Genomic DNA, 22365 nt, shown 5'->3' on the forward strand with positions numbered 1-22365 from the left:
TAAATGGAATTGCGCAGGAGTTTAGTAGGTATATATGTATTTACATATGTACATACGCTGCGGTTAGGTTATAAATGGCGCGCCATCAGCTTATCAAAAGCCGCATTACATACGCATACATACTTTTTTTGTCCTTCTCTGACTTCCAATGCATGCACGTGTTTGCAAAATAATGACGAAGTGATTTTATATGGAAAATCATTTATGCCCATATATTTGAACAAAATAAACATATAAAGAAGATATCAACCAATACCTCCCATATACCAAACGAAAGGAAAACTCTTGAATTTTTGATTAGAGAACACAAAAACAAAATCATTCGAGCGGTTTTCGAGCATTTTGGTAATGAAAAAAATTTGCAAATTTTTTCAAAAATTTTCTGCCTTAAAATGCTCAATATTTGTTGAATTTATATAAAATTTGTACACGATAATATTTCCACTGCTCCAAAGAACCTATATCCCGAAAATGAAAGTTTTATCTGCCAACGATAAGTTGCTAGAGCACTTTAAAGGCTCAAAATTGACCCCAAATTAAGGCAATGTTTATCGTTGTTTTTACGACAGAAACCGAATTGGTTACTTACAAAAATGAATCTGTCGATAGGTCTAGAACTTTATCTTTGAAACGCTATACTTTCCTTTGAAATCGCTTCATTAGTTCTCGTGCAATAATCGTTTTCGTGAAGCTCTAAAAATTACAACTACAACATTTCAGCATAGCCTAGCCCCCATATCGTAAGGTAAGACGCATGATAAAAACATAGCAAGGTAGAACCGTTCTCTCAATTTGTCGGCCTTGATTTTTTTTTTGAAGTTTGCCAACATTTTAAAATCATATAAAAGTGAAAATAAAAAATTGAAATTGTTCGAAATTGTTGTTGCGTGAGATTGAAAATGAAAATCTGTGTGTGAGTTTGTGAGTAAATTTAAAAATTAAATTGTTTGGAAACGTCAAGAATTTTAAAAGTGACTCTCAGCGGTTCTACCTTACTATATTTTTATCATGGTAAGACGTATTCTCCGTCAAAATTAGTTACGTTTTAGCAGAAGATTTTCCGGATAGTTAATTTGTACCGTATAAGTATCGTTACGTGTTAAGTTAGAAAACCTCTCCAAGGCTTCTAAAACTAGAAAAACTGTCGAATTTCGACAGTAACTGGCACTCTAGTATGTATAAATACATACTACATTATTTTGTTGCTATCCTACCTATTTCTCCCCAACATAAACATACATATGGGTGTTTCCATGAAAATGTCAACCAGGACTGAAAAAATAAAAACAACTGAAAAGGGTTTTTAAGACGAATTAATAAGAGAAAAATACTCGAATTTTTATATTATAGAAGTATTTCAGCTTATTGGAATTTTAAAACTCAAAAATGGAAGAGTAAAACTGAATGTCTCTTCGACTCAGTTTTCTCTAATGAAATGAACAATTTTCTCTTTCCTATTAACTAAATTAAGAGATTTGAAACATTACAATTACATCTTAAAATAAAATTTGCAATAACAACTAACTATACAAATGAGAAAAAGGAGAAGTTAAAGCTCGAATAACGGTATTTTTTTTATTTGCTTCTGATAGTATTCTAATGTCGCGTACGTTATGCAAAAACATTGTTTGTCTATGTCATTTGTATATTGGCAGTCGCAGGTAATGCAGATTACAACTCTTAAGCGAGAATTCTTCTAGCTAAAGATATACTGTCAAATTTTCTTTCCAACCGAAGTAAAAATACATTTTATTACCCTTTAAAGTTTGTCGCATACGTTATTGTAAGTACGAAAATTTCAATCAAATACATCAAAACCAATGTTAATTGCAAATTTTCCATTTAAATTATTTAGAATAGTTGTAAAACAATGAGACGGTGGCAAGAAGAGTTCTCAATAAATACATTTTATTACTTACGAGAAAAATTGTCGCGTACGTTATTGTTTTTTTTTTTTAATATAAAACTAGCCAGAGATAATTTCTCTTAAAATATGAAAGGATTGTAAAGGTACATTATTTAGCTTAGTGTGGGAATTTTTAAAGAAAAGAAAAACTCCCATGATTCGCAGACTTTCGCATATATGCGTGTTTCCATGAAAATGTAAACCGAAAATGCAAGCAAATGAATTCAAACGGCTTTACAACTTTAAATTTCGTATTCAGATGGCGGAAAAAGGTTTTGAAAAGGCGAAACGGTGGAGAGAAGAACTGAAAAAAATTTTATTTACGTTATTATAATTTTTTTTAATAAAAACTAACCAGAGATAATTTCTATCAAAAAATGGAAGGATTGTAAAGGTACATTATTTAGCTTAGTTTAGGAATATTTAAAGAAAAGAAAAACTCTCATGATTCGCAGACTTTCGCATATATGTATACAATATATATATGTATGCATTGTATATGTGCCTTAAAACCACTTCTTTTTTTGTCGCGTACGTTATCACCTGGTTTTGAACGGATATTTTCCACACCAAAGTTTCGAGGCTGCTTATTTTTTTCTCAAACATAGTACCCTTTGGTTGCAACATAACCGAAATCTTTTTTTTCTGTAACTTCTATTTTTGATAGATTTACGTTACTCTATAAGCGTACGAATGTTGCGTACGGCTGTATGGAAACACCCATATGAAGCGTAGCCGCGAATAACATTGGAAAACTCTCGCTTCGGATATGGACAGTTTGTAGTTAGCGTAAACGAACATAGCGACACGGGATTTTTAAGAACGTTGCGAGAAGCATAGAAAAAATTTCGATGAAAAAAGTATTTTTCTCGGGTTCAAAACTATCATTTAAGTTGGAACCAACAATACACACCCACAAAATTTCATTGAAATCAGTTAAGCTGTTTCGTAGATTAGTGTAAGCGAACACAGTGACACGGGATTTTTATATATTAAGATAAGAACGATGCGAGAAGCATAGAAAAATTTTCGATGAAAACAAAAACATTTTTTCTCGGGTTCACAACTATCCTATCTTTTAAGTAGGAACCAACAATACACACCCACAAAATTTCATTGAAATCGGTTAAGCGGTTTCGGACATTACGTAAACAGTGACACGGGATTTTAATATATTAAGATAGTATTTTGGATATCCCGATAGTAAAGTAGAATGGATAATGACCGGATATCCGGATTTTATCTGTATACATGAATATCCGGACGGATATACATACGAATACACGGATAGTCCCAGCCCTAGTATGTACATACGTCAATGTGATCGCTTATTCTTATTTGTTATGTAAGGTGTACTCATAAAATTTTGGCGTAATAAACTTATAGGAAATTCAAATTAGTTTGGAAATTAATTGAGATGCAAAACACGTTCAAAATACTTAAAGTATGTAGTAAAATATTTGCACTGACTGCTTCATTTTCAACTTATTCTTGTTCAAAGTGCGTATATGTATACATACATATGTAAGTATATATGTATGTATGTATGTATATATGTATGTACCCAGTGCGAAAATGGGTAATGCATTACCTTTCTTTCGATTGAATGAAAACATTCGTGCCAATGGAAGGAAATGGGTAATGTTTAGTCGAAGATTAGAAGCCGAGTCATTCAGGTGAGTGAATTATTGCATTCAAATGCGATCGAAGGGTCCTGCGTAATGTTTAAGCAACAAACAATCCAAAAGTCTTAAGATTTAACTTAAGCACGCTTTTTTCCCAAGTTATGTCAACGTTAGTGGCTGTCCCTTTGTCACAAACTGTCACATCGACTGAATTTACTCCACAGTTTAAAATTTGGATTTACATGGTTTTTGTTTTAGAATGGATTCATTTTTGTAATGAACGAACGAAAAAAATTTACCATGAAAAACATTTTGAGTATCGTAAAAAAAATCATTGCAAACTACAGTAGAATCGCGGAAAAACTAATTCGCGGAAAAGTTAATCGCTCGGCTAAGTTAACCGAATTTCAATGTTCACGTACTGCTCTAACAAGTTCACTTTTGGGTTAGCTTTTCTGAGCTTATACATTTTTCAAACCAACCATGTGCGTCGCTACCCCCCTAACCTTCTATGTAGAATACAATATTAAGAAATGGCAGCAGAAAGCCAAATTCTTTTTAATCTGAATCTTTACAACATTTCTGAGTATGCAGTTTTCTAGCCCATACAATTTTAGTCTAATGAAGTGCAAGTTTCATCCAGCTAAAAAATCGCCCTGATTTTTGATAATTGTTTTTTGGAGAATTTTTGTTTATATAACAAGTGTTATCTACAAAAAATCGCGTTGAATTTTTGAAATTTTATTGCTAACGGTCTCCCGTATTTTGTTTCATAAGAAATTCATGCTTATATGGAAAAAGTGTCAAAATAGTCACCAAAAAAAAATTTCTCAGAAATCAACGGGATTTTCTTGCCATCTGAAACTTGCACTTCATTAGACTAAAATTGCATACCCAAAAGTTGTCTAAAGAATCAGATTAAAAAGTTGAAATTTTGATGAAAATTTGTGGAATTTTCCTAAATTTTGTATAAAGTTTGTAGCTGTGATTTATGTGATTAAATTACAGTATTTTTTCTAGAAATATAACAAAAAAAAATTTAGCTCAAAAAACATTACGAATATTTACAAAAAAAATCAACACGTGGTCATTTGTTTGAGTCACGTACTTAGGTTTTCTCTCTGACGTAAGGATTTTTTTAAAAGGACTTTGGAATTAAAAAATATGAATATTTAAAAAAAATATTTTTAATTCAGTGCAATGTAGTATAAAGATAAAGGTATCAAATATAAGAAAAAATTCTGTAGAATTATAACAGAATAAATTTTTTGGTGCATAAGGACGAGTGGGTAAAGAAAATGTCCTTTAAAAACTTTATCCTTGAAAATTTTTGCTTTATTTATTTTTGAAAAAATTATTGTTTGAGGACTAATATATGTACATACGACCACATGACTTGAAAAGATAAAATGTATTAAAAGTGCATTTTCAATACCTATTCGTCTTTGTTAACCAAAAAATTTTATTGTTTTTTAATTTCAACAGAATTCTCTGTTTCATTTGGTACCCATATTGTTATTCTACATTACACTGATTTTTTTAAACAAATTTTTTAATTAATCATATTTTTAAAATTTCAGAGTAAAAAACTAAAAAACGCAGTTTTAAAATATTTGGCCCATAGTTTCGTGAGTATATAGATTGTTTCGTGTGTTCTGAAATGTTTTTGTTTTTGTGACACAGTGTTATTCATAGTTTTGAAATATCGTCGCTTAAAGTACAAAACCGCATATCAACAAAATGCAAAACCGCGTATCGAGATAATGCAAAACCGCGTATGTGCGATTGCATAAATTTTTTTCTAGAGAGTAAAAACACTCATATTTCAAAGTAGTACTCTTCTTTATAAAGCAATCGCATTTCTACCTAGTATATTTCAGGACGAATGGATAAGGATTGAGTCAAGAGCTTGTGTTAGCAAATCCAATCTTTGGTAGCCAATGTCAGTTACGCGGTTTTGCAGAATGACGATACGCGGTTTTGTACTTTAAACGACGATATATTTCATGAAAGCAAAAAATAAAAATAGTGGACATCACTTTCTGTTTTAAACACCTATTATAAAGGACACTGAATGATGGCAAAGCCCAAAGTTCTACATATCTATTGATGTGATTTTTGAAGTGAACAATACAAAATTAGCCGGTATACATATTTTAAAATTTTTAGAATCAGTGGTTGAAATTTTATACTGAAAGGGTTAAGAAAACTTTATATTAAAGGTGTGACACTAAAAGCCTTTCACCATATACGACGCCAATTTTCTGAGATATTAAGCCTCTAGCAGTACAAGATTAATTGTTGTCTTTCACGAAGTTCTTTAAATAAATCTTCAACTAAATACTGAAGTATATTTACGAAAATCACGTTTTATTATACGCTTAAATTTAATTTCTTAATTTTAGTAAGTATTTCATTCCATTTAATTTTTTTTTATTTAAATCAAACATACAACCATAGGTTAAATTACAATGTTTGAGTCTTAACACTAGAAAGCTTATGCTCTACACCACAATATGGCAAATAATTGAACAGAGTGAAAATAATTAAAAAGAAGAAACAGTAGGGGAGGACAGAAAAAATACGAGGGACAGACATGGAGGTTACAGGTATACATCGTTTAACAAATAGCGTAATGATTCATTCTTAAATTGCAGTGTTCGTTTTATGTTTTTAATTTTATGAGGCAGAGCATTCCAAAGACGGACAGCGAAAACAAAGAACTGTCGTTCTGTAACTAAGCAACTGCATTTCATATTAAGTATATTAAGTGATCGAGACGATTTAGTGAGCTGAATCCTTTTTTTAAGATACTTGGGCTCCTGAGTTGTAATGATCTTATGAAGGAGTGTAAGACATTTTAGTTTTAGTAAGTCATCAAACGGTACTGAACAAATTTGGGTGGCAAAAACAGAAATGTGATCACGACGTTTAATACAATAGACATACCTTGCGATGTTGTTATAGAGGACATTAAGTTTACCACGACACACACTGTAACAACTAGCATACAGTTCACAGCCATACAATAACGTTGGTATCAAAAAAGTTTTAGCTAAAAGCAGTCGAGTTCTTACTGGTGTAAATTGTTGCGTAGTCCATAAAGACCGAAGCATGCCATAAACCTTGCCTATTGTATTGTAAATGTGGGTACTCCATGACAAAGTTCTATTGAAAAAGACCCCTAAGTTCCTAGCAGTGTCCAAAAAATTTTATCACAGAGTTGTTGAGTTTTATTTCCACAAAGTCGTCAGTATTGAACGTCTTCTTATAAATAGCGATGCACTGGGATTTGTTTGGATTTAGGACTAAACCATTATCGCATGCCCACCTATTTACGAGTTCTAAGTCAGAATTCAGGTTAGTAATACAGTTATTAATGGACGCAAAAGGACAGTTAACATATAATTGAACGTCATCTGCATAGATATGCACAGCACAATGTTTTAAGACATTATGTAGTTCGTTAATGTACAACACAAACAACAATGGACCCAGAATTGAAACCTGGGGAGCGCCCCGGGTTATAGGTAAACAGATGGATGTTACGTTGCCAGCACTTACTACCTGTGAACGATAACTAATGTACGATTTCACTAAATTTAAGGCCGTTTGTGGGAAGTTAAATAAGTTTTTAAGTTTTGGACATAGGATTTCATGACTAACGGTTTCAAAGGCTTTTGAATGGTCAAGAAGAGTTAGAAAGGTAACGTGATTGTTGTCGATGTTCTGTCTAATATCATCAGAAACTTTAATGAGTGTCGTCGTGCAACTCCTGTTAGACCTAAATCCAGATTGGTAAGTGTAAAGCAAGGAGTTGCGACTTAAGTAGAAATTTATCTGGCGGTGCATAATGCACTCGAGGACTTTGGACAGGAAGGGAAGTATCGAAATAGGCCTATAATCACCATTGGGTTTTTCAATTGGAACTATCTTAGCTCTTTTCCAGCAGAGTGGGAAATCCGAAGTTACCAAGATGGTATTCAGAGCAAAAGTTACGTAAGGTAGAATTTTAGGTAAAATGCACTTGAAGAACTTAGGATGAATACCATCAGTACCAGTAGCATTCGACTTAACGCTAAGTATAGACGAAACAACTTCACAATCATCAACACTTTTGAAACAAAAACCAGAAGACGTAACATTCAAACAAGTACTATACCTTACAGGACATATATTGCAGCATTCAGCAGACAATTGCACAAATTTTTTGTTAAGCTCATTCACGTCTAATTTTCCGACACATAATTGCTTTTGTTACCAATCAGGATTTCATGAATACGTTTCCATGTCTTTTTAGAACCTATTGCAATGCTGAATTGATGTTTATAATACTTAAGCTTTTGCTGTTTTATGGCTCTGGTAACTTCTCTTCTCCAAGCCTTGAAATCACTGTAGGTTGTTTCACACCTAGATTGCTTCCATTTACGATAAGCCGCGTTGCGCTTGTGAATCAGTTTCTTAATATAATTGTTAAACCAAGAAAGGGTACGAACACTGGTTGATTTAGTTACGAGCGGAACAAATTCTTCGAAGAGTATATTAATATGGGTCTGAATAAAATTGATCTGATCGTTTGAAGAAACGAAGTTGTAGACGGATCCCCAATCGGTAGCATCGACAGCCACTTCAAGTTGCTTATAATGAATATGTTGAAAGTCCCGATATGAAAACGATAACTGATTACAAATGCTCATGAAATCAAATGTCAGAAAGATGAGATCGTGCTTGGAAAAAATTCGGAACGGATAGTTGGTCGTAGATTAGTATATCAGAAGGCCCCTTAGTCATTGGCTATTTTGCAGTAGTTTCTCTAAGGCCTCTTTGCAGAGGATTTTGACGGCAGTACCACCAGTTTGGACACGAACAAACACCTCACCTCTCAAAGAAAAAAACAGTTGTTATTCGCTTTTGCTTTTTAAGCTGGGTAGCAAACTGCATAATTTCCCGATTACATTTAGTGAGACACTCGCTTAAGAGGAGTCTCTCCTCTACCTTGTATCCAATATCTCGTAGTTGTATTCCTCTGCTGTTGGGTTTGTAAAACCCATTAAAAGCTTTAAACAGCGCGGAACGATCATGGGGAGAAAAGAGCTTCACAATTATTGGGGCACTCTTGGAGTTACTGTTGCTGCGTACACGAAAAGCTGCTCGAAATGGGGGAGGGCCCAGTTGAACTGCGCGGCAGATTTGATTAAAAATCTCGCCAACAAACCTCACCTGTAGAAATAGGTGTACCCCGCACTATGACATCGGCGGCAACGCTGTTGTTCTCGTGCTTCTTTAGTTCCGCCTGAAGTGAGTCTACTTTGGGGCACAGCAGTTTCTTTACTGCATTCACCTGAATTTCGGGGGTTACTACTAACTAGTTTTAATAAATTGTCAGTTTGATTTCTCATAAATTTTACCTTTAATTTTTTGCATCTTAAGCATACATCGAAACTTTGTTTTAGAGAATCAATGTGAAATAATTGCAGAAACGATTAACCCATTTGTCGAGCAACCGAGACGTCTGCTTTTTAAATAATTTGTGTAAAACAAATCGGTAAGTACATATCGTTTCCCGCATGCCAGAAACATGAATGCGTAAAAATTTAAATTTTGGAAAATCAAGTTTGAAGTTTTTTACGATACTTAAATCTGCATTCATGTAATTGACATGGTGAAATATATGCTTTCCATGTACGCATGGTATTCTGACTTTTGGTATAAACTAGAACATCCAAAGGTTAAACAAGTCAACCCAATAACTCAATATTGGTAAATTTGCAGATTCATGCTTCTGTCTTAAGGGTGACGATATGTATTTATTAATTTTTTATACGCCTGTCCTACATATCTTCTCAGTAAGAAAATAGTAGTCGAATTTCGACACCTGAGTGGAAGATTGACGTATCTCGGTAGCCAGTACGGAATCGCCCTATAACAGAAAACTTTTCAAGAACGCCCTACTTCAGAATTTGTTTGAAGAACGCCCTATTTCAGAATTTTATTGAAAAACACCCTATCCCAGAATTTGGTTTAAGAAAGCCCTATTTCTGAATTCGGTACAAAAACGCCCTATCTCAAATGAAAATGTATTGAAAATGTGCTGAGAACCGAATTCTGAGATAGGGCGTTCTTGAAAAGTTTTCTGAATAAATGACGTTTTCGAACTGGCTGCCGAGATAGGTCAATCTTCCACTCAGCTATCGTTTTCTTGTTAATATTCCTCTATTTGCATGGAAACAAGTCAAAAAAATGTAAGTTTAATACTCCACTCTACTTACTAAATAAACCAAATTTATATTTGGCTATTAGTTACGATTGTCTTTTCCTATGGAACCATTTAGTTTACACATACGCATAAAGATTAATCAATCAACTACATTAAAACTTTGAAATACATTTTTCGAGGAATTTTTTTATATTTCAGCCCCCTCCTAAATTCGATCCTGGCGACGCCCATGAAACCAACCATTTGTTTGGCAACATCAGGGAGCCAACTCATTTTTGAGAATTCCCCGATTTCGAGAATGAAATTCCCCTATTTTGCCCTAAACTTCGTAAAATTTCCCAGCCATAGATATCTCCTTATATACAAAAATAAATATGTATTTCATCTATGTATTCATAACCCAAACCAAACCAAACTTTTATGAAGTTATTCTGTGTTTTCTTGATCAATTATTTGTAAAGAAATTGTATCAAGATTTTTAACAAGCAAAAGCTTCCTTCCTTCGCATTCTTCGCAAGCTCCAGGATTTCAACACGAAAAAAAAAAGTATTAAAAAGCAAAAAATCCTTTGACTGCCATAGCCGAGTACGTAGAGATGACTATAATTCCGTGTTCAATTGCCGGTACCTGCAGTGTTTAAATAACAAAAACACATTTTTTTATATACAAAATTTATAACTTTCACATAAAATTTCAATTTGTGAACGTTTTTCAATAGCATTTTGAATCTTAATAATTTATCAAGAAAAGAAATTTTCATTTCTGTGCCAGAATACCAATTATTGATAAATAATAAAATATTAAAATCATCTTATCAAGATTGAAAATCGACTCCTGAGTTGGAAGATCGACCCATCTCGGCAGCCAGCTCGAAAATGCTCTATCTCAAAATTTTTTCAAGAACGCCGTATTACAGAATTCGTTTCAAAAAACGCCCTATATCAGCACATTTTCATTACATTTTGAAGTGAAATAGGGCGTTTTTGAACCAAATTCTGAGATAGGGTGTTTTTCAATAAAATTCTGAAATAGGGCGTTCTTGAAAATTTTTTTGAGATAGGGCGTTTTCGAACTGGTTTCCGAGATAGGTCGATCTTCCACTTAGCAGTCGAAATGCTATCCACAAGCGTTTACAAATTTAGATTTCATGCGAAACTTATAAATTTTTTGTGGGTATTAAAACATTTGTTTTTATCATTTAAATACTGCATGTGCCGGCATTTGAACCGGTGACACACGGAATTATAGTCGACATCTCTACCTACTCACCTACGGCAGTCAAAAGCTTTTTGTCTTTTAAATTCATATTTTTCATATGTGACAATGAAATCAGTTTCACTCATGTGGAAATCAGTTCCACTAATGTGGAAATCAAAGAGCTTTTTGTTTTATAAATAATGACACAGAATGCGAAGAAAGCTTTTACTTGATAAAAATCTTGATAAAATTTCCTTACAAAAAGTTTATCAAGAAAACACAGAATTGGGCGGTAAATCTACATAAAAAAGCTGAGATTGAAAAAAAATTTATCGAGGTACTATTTACGGAAATTGATTGGCGTATTATGGTGTATCTAAAGCAGGCATCTCAATAATAAAGAAAAAACGCAATGACATTTTGGAGGCAGTGGCGAGCACATATGAAGAAGCAAAGAAGAAAACTCTCCATATGCTGGTACAAATTAAATCCAAGTTTCCTTTCCGTAATGATGAAAACCAAGTCATTGGAATAAATTTAGCGTGTTATTTTCTAAAAACTATATTAACATATTCTTTTAAATTATTAAAATCGCTTATGAAAGTTAATAATTTGAAAAGGTTAATCACCCTTGGGAGATTTCGGTTAACTTTTTCGAGATTCCACTGTAGTTCTATGAGTCACTGCATGTACATTTCTTTGTACATATTTGAATTTACTTTCATAACGTTAGAACATACTCTCAATGGAAATTTTAAATTCATTCATTAATTATTTGGTGTTCGCCGCAGTAAGTATAACAACTAAATAGAGTGAATGTATGTATGTAAGTATGAGATTAATAATCTGTAAAGACATTTGAAGCCACATATTTTTACTTTAAGCACACACCTACTTCATACACATGGACATATCGCACACCGTCTTCAAAGGAGTCACAACTCAAAATGATACGTTTGTCAGAAAATGCGAAAAACTATTTCTTACCACATGACAATCATATGGGCAAGGGCGATTTTACCTTAGGTTTTTGTAACGAATTATAAATAAAATCTGCTCCAGTTTTTGCTGAATGCTAAATAAAAGCGCTGCGTACATTTTTAGCGCATAATTTCAAAAATGCCAAATTTTGAGTTGCGACTCTTTTGAAGACGGTGTGCGATATGTATGTATGTACATATGAATACTTTCAAGAGGGTGTGGGGAATCCAGCCACAATGGTGCGTGCCGGCTTTACTCACAACTGTCTCGCGCGCATGACGAACTCGCTTATTTCCAAGAACATAAGTATTAATCATCAACAACTTAAGAGCGAGCGGCTATTGTGGTAACCCCGCAAAGTAACATTAACGACAAGTTCGTTTTTTTAAGTATCGGCACCGTCATCTCACCAGCCACAGCCACAGCGATAGCGTCTGCAGAACGGGTTAAACAACACTCCGTGGACCTGTCGGGAACTCATCGTCGCTTTCTGATGTTTTACACTAACAATTTACAGTTCGATAGCAATACAGCCGCTGAATGCATTCGTGGGTCAATAATTGGAGGGAAGACAATAACCACAACAGAGTATTCGCGCGCCACCAAGCTGCAAAATCATGTATAGGCAACACAATCCTCTCGAAAGAGAAAGTAAAATTATTGAGATTGATAATAGGAAGCCAGAAAAGAGAATTGGATCAGCTGCAGCGAATGTCTCCATGATCGTTGACATTGCAAATACATTACCGCTGAAACAAGTAAAAGCTCCATCGTCAGATTCTCTAACAATATCGCAACAGCGGCAGCTTTCCGGTAGTGATCACACAATCAGTGGGTGACGAACTGCCGCATCGCGTTTAGCGTAGTGTCAGTTAAACTTCGTTCGCAGTGCTGGGCGGTTGTGTTTTAGACGTGATCAGTTTTACGGTTCTGACTAATTAACCAATATTTTTTAAGTTAAAATGACGGCCGTTAACGACAAAACTGCGCACATAACTGAATACTAATGTGAATAAGTGCAATATGTATGTGTACATATACATATGTTAAATACGTGTTGAATTATTGAACTAAAAATTAGTTCAGCTTCATTTCGTGTCGCGTTTCGACCATTTTCAACCGCTACAGACATATACTAAATCGCGAACGTTTATGTGCAAAGTGAATTCAATCTATCCCAGTTCATTCAGTTGCATAGAAGTAACAGGCTGCGCCAAATCCAGTTACCAACGACTGCAATCGTGTAAGGAATATAATCGCAATTATCTCTAACTTTATGAAAATACACGTAACGTATACATATGTACATACATACATATGTATATATATTTATAAAGTGGTGCTCTTACAGCATTGCCATAAAGTGACTAATTTAGTATGTGGAAAATAAAAGGGACACGCCATTATCACCAATTTTGGATATTTTTTCTTTTGTTTGTTTAATGTTTATTGTACTTTATCTAACAAAAACCATATAAGACTAAATTTCAAACTTTCTAGAAAAATTTTAAAAGTTCAACAAAATCTTACAACTACAACCAACATTGCAGTAAGAACTTTTTAAAACTTCAAAGTATGCAGTTTTATAGCCCATGAAATTTTAGTTTAATAAAGTGCAAGATTCAAGTGGAAAGGAATTGGCGTCGACTTTTGATAATCTTGTTTTTTTTTGCTGATGTCACGGTTTTTCCTCCAGACAAAGTATGTTCGACAAAGAAAAAAGTATGTTCGAAAGAGAAAAACATCTGAAATCAACGCGAGTTCTTAGCCACTTGAAACTTGCACTTTATTAAGCTTTAATATGCTGTAAAACTGCATACTTAGATTTTTTTCTAAAAATTCTTAATAAAAAGTTTGTTGTTGTAAAATGTTGAATTTTCCTACAAAATTTTAAATTTGGTACTACATATATGGTTTTTGTTAGATGAGCTGCATTTTTATGAAAAAAATAATAAACATTAACCAAACAAAAAAAATTCGAAAGTCGTGTCGCTATTATTTTTCACATCCGAATCCCTATGAAACCAAATAAGCGAAGCAGTAATTTCTACATGGTAAGTGCTCCGCCAATATTTGGTTTCATAAGGATTCGGATACCTTCCTCATTGAAGTAGTAAAGAAAATTCGCTTAAGTGCCTTTTTCGGTTACGTGCACAAGTTTTTCGTGCAAAGAAGGATGTGCAGCTAAGCAAACTATATACTATATTAGAGTGGTTCATAAAAGCCCTCTTTTTGGAAATTCATAAACGCTACATCAGAATATTGTTATTTGTGATAAAAAAAAGAGACATTTTTTTCATTTTGAAAAAAAAAAGCTATTTTAGAGGTCGCGCTGGTCGGTTTTTTTTTTGTAAAAACTCCGAGTTTCTAAATTTTTTATTTTCTTGACATGCAGCTACAAATGTGGTTTTTAGATTTAATTACTCTGGTATTATTGGGGAACATCCCCTTAATTACACATCTGTCTTGGACAGTAAGAATTAGCCTAGTTTCCGAAAATATGCTCTCGAAAAGACATTAGTAAAATTAAAACGTTGATACTGAACGATTTACGCATTGTCATGGGTTGGAACTTGTTACCAGGGGTTGCTAATTAGGAATCTGAAGTCAGTTTTTCAAACTGCATCTACAAACCAGGCTATACTTAGTAAATTTTTTATGTATGTAGTAAAGGTGAATTTTGTGAAATTGCACCCTTCGAACATTGTGTTATTATTACTATGACAGAGAACACGCAGTATACGTCGCATGCAAGAATGATAGAATACAAAAACCGAAATTGCGCATATGGAAACTGTGCATTTAGACATTATTTCGGTTTCAACCGAAACTGTGCATGTATGCTTTATTTCGGTTTTTGCCATATGCATTATTTCGGTTTTAAACCGAAACTGTGCATGTATGCATTACTTCGTTTTTTTTTCATATGCATTATTTGGCTTTTAAAACAAAAGTATGCATATGCATAATTTCGGTATTTTCTCATATGCATTATTTCGGTTTTCAACCGAAACTGTGCATGTATGCATTACTTCGGGGTTTTCAAATGCATTATTTCGGTTTTCAACCGAAACTGTGCATGCATGCATTATTTCGGTTTTTGTTACATGCATTATTTCGGGTTTCAACCGAAACTGTGCATGTATGCATACCTTCGTCTTTCACATATGCATTATTTCGGTTTTCATCCGAAACTGTGCATTTATGCTTTATTTCGGTTTTTGCCATAAGCATTATTTTGGTTTTGAATCGAAATTGTGCATGCATGCATTATTTCGGTTTTTGCTATATGCATTATTTCGGTTTTCTAACGAAAGTGTGCATATGGATAATTTCGTTTTATCTAATATAAATTATTTACTTCTACTTAGTAAGGGTTTTAATTTCTAAGCACGGCCGAAGGCCGCCTACGCAGAAAGAACTTCTACGCAAAAATAATTCCGGTCCCCTTTTCCGGCAACACAGACAGGATTAGTAAGGGTTATAATCCCTAAGCGCGGCCGAAGGCCGCCTACGCAGAAAAAAGTTCTGCGCAAAAATACTTCCGCCCTGCTTTTCCGGCAACACAGAAAGGAGAGTTCTACTTAGTAAGGGTTACAATCCCTAAGCGCGGCCGAAGGCGCCTACTCAGAAAAAAGTTCGTTTTCATGTATGCACTATTTCGGTTTTTGTCATATGCATTACTTCGGTTTTGAGTCGAAACTGTGCATGTATGCATTACTTCGGTTTTTGTCATATGCATTATTTCGGTTTTGAACCGAAACTGTGCATGTATGCATTACTTTGTTTTTCTCATATGCGTTATTTCGGATTTCAAACGAAAGTGTGCATGTATGCATTATTTCGGTTTTTTCATATGCATTATTTCGGTTTTCAACCGAAACTGTGCATATATGCATTATTTCGGTTTCTTCATATGCAATATTTCGGCTTTCAAACGAAAGAGTGCATATGCATAATTTCGGTTTTTCTAATATGCATTATTTAGGTTTTCAAACGAAAGTGTGCTTGAACCCAGTAATTGTTTGAGTTATGTCAACGAAAACTGTCTTCCAAGACATATTAAGTGCGCTACACTTAATTTAATAGCATCAAACGATTTTATTAATATTTTGAAGAAACATCCTTTGGCTTATGAGGAGCATAGTGTTGTAAACATTAAATCTACAATGCATCAATACTTTCCGCACATATGTACATACCCTTGCATTAATTCGCTTTAAAGGATATATTTTATTTGGTACACGTTTTTTTGCTAAGTCCTAGAAAACCCCATTTTTCAGTTGAAAAATTAGCGTATGTTTTGAAAATTTCCAATTTTTGATTGTGTTCAATTAGTCGAGAAGGAGGTTTAGGTGTCAAATCGGCGGTTAGGGTGAGAGGAACATTAACATTGAGTTTTTCTTTCAAATATTTATCCTTACTGAAAAATGCTCCTCACGTATTAATCGAATATCGCGAGCTCTAATAACAATGTTTTGATAGAAAAATTCAGTTTCATAATTTTATGTTCATCATACGCTGCGACCAACAATTTAAGTTTCCCAAAATTTAAAATTTTTAGGACATGCTCTAATCCTTCAACCAGAAAACATAATTTAGAAGAGTTTGACAAAAAAATCTTATAGAACAAAATCTTTTTTATCTGAACCGTATCCCTGATAAACAAAAAAATTTCAGGTAAAAGTGTCACCGTTTTTGAAATATTTAAACTTTTTTTTGAATTAAAAAAAAAAATCGTGCCTTTCTATATATTTCCTTTAACTGCATCTACAAACCAGACTATACTTAGTAAATTTTTTATATAAAATACTTCCAGATAGTTGCTTCTCTATACTCAAATGCAATGTAGTTAAAATATATTAAGGAACCATCATAAAATTAGGACTATTTTGGGATTTTTAACTTTTTAATATTTTCTTCCCCAACTTTGACTATCTCTGGTGAAAAAAAATTTACTGAGCTATAACTTTGCATTACATAATAAAATTGCTCATTTAATAAAGATTTCAGAAAGGTGCCACTCTTACTGTTTCGAATAGAAAAAAAAAGTAATAGCCGCTTTTGTGGGTAAAGGACTGAGACCCGCTAGAATGTTAAGTTGCTCTTGTTACCGACCAATGACATGCTAAATAGTACAAAGGTACATTATTTCCTGCTCCTGACATTATTTTATGTTGCTTACCGGAATTCGGACTAGAGTCTACAACAACAATATCTATCAATATTTTTTGTGAAGGATGGGTTCACGTGAAATAAAATATACATGAGTTGTTTGAAGAAAAATGTATTCATTTATTGATAAAGTATGCTCAAATTGGCGACCTTCTACTCTAAGACAAGCTCGGCACCTTTTAAGAAAAGAGGCTTTTAGAGATCTTAAACTCAATTGGACTATCTCAGCAGCAGCTCCATTTATTTGTTCCCGCAAATTCTCTTCGTTTTGAATTGTTTTTGAATAAATTTTGTCCATAAAACAGCCCCAGTAGAAAAAATTTAATGAAGTCAGGTTTGGCGATCGAGCGGACCACGTGATTGGCCCGTATCGTCCAATCCATCGGCGAGGATAAGTTTCGTCTAAAAGAGCTCTTACTTCACGCCCGTAGTGAGCAGGGCACCCGTCATTTTGCAGCCATGGTCTTCGCCGCAGGTTTAAGGGTACATCTTTAAAAAGAGTTGGAAGCCTTTCCTGAAGGAACTCTAAATAACTGTGAGAGTTGAGCGTTGGCGGCAGTTCCACAGGTCCCAATATCTGACAATAAAAAATACCGCACCATAAATTTATTTTAAACCGATACTGCGAACGATCTTCTCTCATTTCGTGAGGATTGTCTATCAGCCAATTGTGAAGGTTATGAAAATTAAAATAACCATCACGTTTGCATGATGATTCATCGCTCCAAATTATTTTATTAAACAAGTTAGGGTCTGATTCATGCATTCGCAACATTTCACGGCAAAATCTAACCCTCGACAGGTAATCTCTTTCCTGTAGAGCCTGAACACGTTGAATGTGGTAGGGATGAAATCGATGGTCTTTTAAAGCTTTGTGGACTGTAGTTTTTGGTATTCCCGTCCGTCTTTCCATCATCCTCACTGAAGTCGATGGACCTAGTTCCACTTCCTCTAACACAACTTCAACATCTACCGTCCTGTTTCGCCGCCACGCCTTCCAGGTATGCGACCTTAAAAAAGTGAAAAATGATACTTAACAAGCAAGCAAACAAGAAAGGTGTAAAAATCACTTATCTTCATATATTTCTCTATGGGTCCGGGCGAATACTTCACGACCCGGATGCCGACGATTGGGGTATCGCTCTGCATAGAGTCTTTGAGCAGCTCTGGCATTACAGCAAGCTTCACCGTAAATTAGGTGCGGACATGCGGACATATTCATGCGACGTATACTGCGTGTTCTCTGTCATAGTAACAAATAGTCAGTACTAATTTGTACTGGAACCTGCAAATTGTTACTGGAAAAGTGTATAATAACCCAAAAAATTTGCAGGAGAGCCCTGAATCGAGAGCGTAATAACACGGGAGAGCTGCAAATTCTTGCTAGTGAAATTTTTACTAGCAGAATTTGCTAGCAGAAGAAGAAGAAGAATGAATGACAAAAGCTGCCATTTGCTGAATTGGTTAAGCGTAACAAAAGTAAAATGAGTGGAAATCAAAATATGTACTGGACTGTGTAAGTGTTTGTGTGTAAAGCAAAGAGTTTGAAACTGATTTATAAATAGTAAAATGTTTACAGCAGAGTGTCAAATCAGCTAGTTTTCTCTTCTTTTCAATTTTCCGCTCTATTTCACTTTTACGCTCTCGCTGCAATGTTTTACTGGAGAAGTTACTATACAAACCTAATGTTCGAAGGGTCCAATTTCACAAAATCCCCTTTCACTAATTCCGGTAAGTAACATAAAATAATGTCAGGAGCAGGTAATAATGTACCTTTGTACTATTTAGCATGTCATTGGTCGGTAACAAGAGCAACTTAAATTTAAACCTATTAAATACATTCTAGCGTGTCTCAGTCCTTTGCCCACAAAAGCGGCTATAACTTTTTTTCTATTCGAAACAGTAAGAGTGGCATCTTTCCGAAATCTTTATTAAAGGAACAATTTTTTTATGTAATGTAAAGTTATAGCTCAGTACATTTTTTTTCACTAGAGATAGTCAAAGTTGGGGAAGAAAATATGAAAAAGTTAAAAATCCCAAAATAGTCCTAATTTTATGATTTTTCCTTAATATATTTTAACTACGTTGCATTTGAGTATGGAGAAGCAACTATCTGGAAGTATTTTACATAAACAATTTACTAAGTATAGTCTAGTTTTTAGATGCAGTTAAAGAAAATACATGAAAAGTCACGATTTTTTGTATTAAAAAAAAATTTAAATATTTCAAATACGGTGACCCTTTTACCTGAAAATTTTTTGTTTATCAGAGAGCTCACTATAATTGGTTATTCATTAATAATTTCTGTACGTGTACACTACTGTGTCGCTCTTCTTAAAAAAAATCGTCTCTTAAAATGACGAATGTTAGATGAATGTTAAATTACATGATATGTATATTTTATTATTTGAATGGTCAATGGGCAGAAAGTTCAGTTCTTCTTCTGCAATAATATGTCCGTTCAAAGCGAGATTTTGCATGTATTTGTATTCATTCATACACACACATGTGCGTATGCATCCATTCATAAACCAGAATAGATGAAGATTTCTGATTGACATGTCTAAACGACATGGATGCTTTGTGTAGAGTAATATGTAAATATTTACGTTTAGGAATACAGTCTTTAAATCATAAAATATACCACAGTTTTCCACATATTATATTGGAATTTATAATACCTCGCCGTGAATTTTCAGCTGACTTCAATTGTTGTGTAAGCTGGACTTTATACCGGTGGAGGCGTGAGTTCAAGTGCAAAATATGCTTGAACCGGACACAAAATAATCGTGGACTCCTGAACCCGAAACCATCAACTTTACAGAAATAGAAAAATCCAACCTGCGAGATTTTTACATGAATGCTGAATCAGAGATAAAGCCAAAGTTAAATTTTTAAATTTTCCATCATCTACATTAACAATATTTTCCACCGGGATTATTGGTTTAGGAGCTATTCATTGATTTATCGACAACTTTGCATTATTTTTAACAAAAATTTCAAAATAAATTTGCTATCAGTACCAACATCAAATGGAATAATTCTTTGCCTCCGGTTTCGTACTTGGAAGTCAAAGTATGATATTTTACATATGTATCGTTAATTTAATATAAATAACCTCCTCCTTTTTTTGGAAGTCGGTTAAAACCCTAACTAATTTTATTTTGAAATTAAGCTCTGCACAAAAGTGTGTAGATTACTCACAATTACTGCATTAAAAAATGCGTTTCTATGCTTATTAAAAACCAGTAAAAGTTTTAGAACTACTCTGCAAAGACGCAAAAGTGTTAGATTGGAGCTTTCTATATTAAGTTAACGATATGCCTATCTAAATTTAATAATAATGTAGAAGTTATGAGTACTTCAGTAAAAATATGTATACAAAATTTACATACTAAGTAATTTATAACTAAAAATTTATTAAAAGCATGAACTATGCGTTACATAGCTAATAAAATCATAAATTTTATCATACTTGGACATCCAAGAAATAAACCCGAAGTAAACAAATTTTGGGCTATATTTCAAAAATTTTTGTTGAAGTTCAAAAATCACTATCGCTGTCATTTATGAAATAATTACATCTTCAGATAGTTGGACTTTGCACAAACAATATTTAATGATCGATATAACCACATAGATACCTTTAAGTGCAAAGTGCCCTTCGTAAGAGCGCTCATACACGATGTGTATTTGCATATGTAAATGCTCCATTTCTGGTGCGTTCTAATATATGGTGCATACGAGTATGTAGACACATACAAAAAAGTAGCATTTACATATGCAAATACATATCGTGTAAGAGCCTTGTAATTAGCATCAGCTGTTTTTTATTTGTTTCGCTTGTTTGTTTTTCGCGCGTGCTTTAATTCCAATGTAAGTTTTCGCGACAAACTTTATAAGAGAATAAGGGTATTCATCAAACCTTATAAACGCATTGTAAACCGTATGAACTTATAATTGTGTAAACCTTATAAATGAACTGTCAAAACTTATATGGAAACTCGTTTACACATTTCTGATAAATTTATCCAGCGATTTCAATTAATAAACTTGATAAACTGAAGCCAATGCTACTCTGTCGCAACTCGGGATCCGCATACAAATTGTGCACGCAAATTCAACAACAACCATATGATCCTGATAGAGATCTGGTTCAATTATTATCCCGTCTGTTTGTTTTGTTTCACTGATAATTTGGCCGCAAAGTTTGGTAGCCGTGACAAATGAATTCATACACAAACAGACATCCTGCCATTGTTTCTTTTAACTTGCTTCAAATAAATAGCCTTTATGTTATATGTATATTTATTTAAATAGATATTATCTCGTAAATATAATTTTTTCCAATTTAGTGAGGTAGTTTCTATAATTTATTTATCCCCGTGCTAGGAGTATAAAGTTAGTGATACTGAGCTCTATAACCACGAAAACACAACTATTGTCGCATGTGTAAATGAAAAGAGAGTGTGGGTCGTTCATGTAACAGAGTGCGTAAACTTATAAGATTATCTGCTTGATGAATACCACTAATATAAAAATGTGTGTTTATAGTGTTTTGATTACCCTTAGAAACTGCCAAAGAGAAAGTATAAATTCCTTTCCGCTTACACAGAAGAGTGTGTTCCGGGTGGCAACGGAGATATCTGGCAGCCCTACTTGAGGGCTGATAAAACTTTACTATCGAATTAAATTCATACACACCACAAAAATTTGAACCAAACAAGTAAGAAAGTCTATGTTCGGGCGGAGCCGAATATTAAATATCCGGCGCACGTATTAAATATATGTTTTTCACCTTACCGAAAGCTACCGCTACATGGTAAGCCGGGGCGTATCAATTTTGAGTAAATTAAAGTCCTTAGATATCGAAATTTTGAAGTTTCAAGCAGTTCTGAAATTTACCGTTATATGTAAAGCGGCCTCAATTTTAGTCCGCTTTCAATAATTTTCAACGTTTTGCTTTTATGTGGCAAGCACAATAACCATACCGAGTTTGGTACAAATTGGTAGAACGGTTACCGAGATACATATATGTGATCGTAAGTGGGCGGTGCCACGCCAATTTTCCAAAATTTTATCACAAACGTATTTATTGGTTAAGAATTGTTGCAAGCATCAATTTTGAATAAATTAGCTTTAATATTTACTGATTTATCGAAGATTTTGTATTTCTCTTAATTACCGTTATATGGGATGTGGGCGTGGTTATTGTCCGATTTTAAAAATGTTTGGTATGTTGTGCGAAGGCCAACAACTGTGCC

The 22365-nt window shown here is 33.8% G+C and overlaps 1 protein-coding gene across 8 annotated transcripts in view; it reads left to right on the top strand.

Moving 5' to 3' along the window:
* The window catches only part of LOC118744151 (matrix metalloproteinase-14), a 396751-nt gene that overhangs the window by 138751 nt on the left and 235635 nt on the right, over positions 1-22365 (top strand). For 4 of the 8 annotated variants that reach the window (XR_004993512.1, XM_036476931.1, XM_036476934.1 and 1 more), the window contains exon 1: positions 12727-13169. The exons of 1 other annotated variant lie outside the window; for it this stretch is intronic. The gene's annotated coding sequence lies outside the window, so the exon portion shown is untranslated. Of the gene's footprint in view, positions 1-12723; positions 13170-22365 lie in introns of those variants that run through there. 3 more of the 8 variants (XR_004993511.1, XM_036476936.1, XM_036476933.1) reach the window with 2 other exon arrangements.

This window comes from Rhagoletis pomonella, unplaced genomic scaffold (assembly GCF_013731165.1).
Source record: "Rhagoletis pomonella isolate Grant_MI unplaced genomic scaffold, Rhpom_1.0 Rhpom_scaffold_00008, whole genome shotgun sequence".
Taxonomy (NCBI): Eukaryota; Metazoa; Arthropoda; class Insecta; order Diptera; family Tephritidae; genus Rhagoletis; species Rhagoletis pomonella.